At 34.3% G+C, this 2,539-nt stretch overlaps 1 long non-coding RNA gene across 1 annotated transcript in view; it reads left to right on the top strand.

Moving 5' to 3' along the window:
* LOC106879825 (uncharacterized) overlaps positions 1–2,539 on the top strand; it is a 54,831-nt gene that overhangs the window by 51,819 nt on the left and 473 nt on the right. Inside the window, exon 2 of the long non-coding RNA XR_001410673.2 lies at positions 1,111–1,160. This is a non-coding gene — a long non-coding RNA (uncharacterized LOC106879825). The remainder of the gene's footprint in view (positions 1–1,110; positions 1,161–2,539) is intronic.

The following is a 2,539-nucleotide window of genomic DNA, read 5'->3' as shown; positions in this document are numbered from 1 at the left end:
TAGAAGATTACTAATATTTCGGGAATCAGGAATCGGAAGTACTTAAGTCATGTTGTTATTAAACATGGTTGAATTAACAGAGGAGGTTTATTTCCCTAAAATTGCATGTGTTGGTTACGTTGGCAAATTAAAATAACACAAACACACATGCAAAAATATGTAAATATAAATAAGTGTGTGTGTGTGTGTAGGTATGTACATATATGTATGGATATATGTATATATCTATATATTTATATTATCATATAATCGAACGCCACGCATCCTTTTCCAAGTAAGTTTTATCTTAATAATTACTATGCGCACTCTTCTACTATCTCTCTCCCTCTCTTGTTCTTCATCCATTTTGTTTTTCTCTCCCACCATTTCCTTCATCTTCTTCTCTCCCCTTCACCGTTCCCCCTCTTTCTCTCTCTCTCTCACTCCTCCTCTTCTTCCTTGACCCTCTCATCGCTGACACGTGACGAAAGGGGTTCTTTCTTTCTGCCCACTGGTCTTCCTAAAGAACAGACGTGATTTTTCTGTCTCTTCTACTTAGCGTTTATAATAATTTTTCTATCGTCTTGGTCCAACAGCCCTCACCGTTTGTTTTTACTTGTTTTTACTGTTTTTATTGTTTTTACTGTCTTGTTCTCACTGTCCTGTTCTTGTTAACACTTTCACCCTCCGCAAAAAAATTCACAAAAAATTGACACAATATAGATATATGGGAGGATTTCATGATATATTCCTTTATCTATTTCTACTCTTTTGTGGGGTTATTTTCGATATTTTCTCATTTCTCATTGTTGTCGCTAATTGTTAGCAAACCATTACGGAAGGACATGACTCGGATGAACGTTTCTCTGCTCGAAAACAAATTCGGAGCTTTATAGTAACATAATAATAATAATAATAATAATAATAATAATAATAATAATAATAATAATACAAGCAATACTCCCTTATATCGCCTAATTAGTTGTCTACGATTACGAGGAGTAACTCTGTTAATTTTCAACATATGCAATAGTAATTTTTTGTAGTTTTCAATGTAAGCACTAATAATTTTGGCTGAGACGTGAAAGTATGTTCTTGTTGATGTAATGCAGTGAATGGTTTCAATTTCAGAATTTAATACCAAGCAGGGTACGCATATGGTATAACCACATTTAAAGAAGGTAAGTTGCTTTTAAAATATTACCAAGCAGTGACTGTAAACCAAAGCTATTAAAAGATTTTATTCGAATTTAATATCTTCTTTTCAACGTTTGTAATATATTAATAAAATATTTAAATGTATGCATTAAAAGACATTCTAATATGTAAATATGTAGGTAATAACATTGTCTTTCCTCAGAAAATGTTACTGGCTTCAAGCCAGTTAAGTGTTAAGCTGTTGTATATTAAACAGAGTTCACAGTAGTAGCATATGATAAACAAGCACATTAAAAGGTTCAGTGACATAGTGTACATTCTCAGTAACTGAGAATATCGGAGTCATTTTACATATTTATGTTTCTCAACTTACTACATTTTGCTAACGATATGATTAGTACCCACCAAGTATTTTTGACTTGCAATTGCTTGCTTATTTGTTGGCTGCTGCTCGACAGTCGAGTAACGATATATAGGCAAAATGTCTATGTCGTGTTAACTATGGTTTTTTCCTTCTCTTGTTAGATTTAAAGTATAGCAAAATATTAAATTAAACAATTTAAGCGTGCTTATTGAGTGTTTCATCACCTTATCATTGCTATAATCATTGATGCCATGCAAGACTGACACTTCGTTATCCCTTTATAATTTTACTCTTTCCTTAACGGTTTCTAAAATGTAAAGCCCATGTGTTCGCAAGTTCGGAATCATGAAGTCTTTGGAAACATTGAGATATTATTCACTTGATCCAGAAAAATTCCTTACAAAACAAGAGCGACTTCAAATAGTCTACCTCAGTAAATACCGGAGAAATAGAAATATCCATTAAACGCCTGCACTAGTGTAAGAAGCTTGCGGTAAGAAGCTTGCTTCCCAACATCAGTGTTTCGGGTGGCACCTTGGACGAGTGTCATCTACTATATTTTCGAACTGACCAAAGCCTTGTGAGTGGATTTGGTAGACGGAAACTGAAAGAAGCCCGTCGTATATATATATGTGTGTGTATGAGTGTGTGTGTGTGTGTGTGTGTGTGTGTGTGTGTGTGTGTGTGTGTGTGTGTGTGGTTATGTGTGTGTTTTTGTGTCTGTGTTTGACACCAACCACCGCTTGCTAACCAGTGTCGGTGGGTTTATATTCCTGTAACTTAGCAGTTCGGCAAAAGACACTGATAAAATAAGCACCAGGCTCTAAAAAAAAGACCTCAGATGGATTTGATCAACAAAAAACCATTCAAGGCGGTATCCCAGTATGACCGCAGTTAAACGCCTGAAACAAGTAAAAAAAATATAAAAAGATGTCATAAAGTTATTTGTATTATCTAAAATAACAACTACAGATTGTAGCAAGTAGAACTACACTAGACTTATTTAAAATACATTCAATACCAGATATGTACGGCAAA

This window comes from Octopus bimaculoides, chromosome 1 (genome assembly GCF_001194135.2).
Source record: "Octopus bimaculoides isolate UCB-OBI-ISO-001 chromosome 1, ASM119413v2, whole genome shotgun sequence".
In the NCBI taxonomy this organism is placed as follows: Eukaryota; Metazoa; Mollusca; class Cephalopoda; order Octopoda; family Octopodidae; genus Octopus; species Octopus bimaculoides.
The sequence above is the reverse complement of the archived record's forward strand: the minus strand, read 5'-3'. Positions and strand labels throughout refer to the sequence as shown.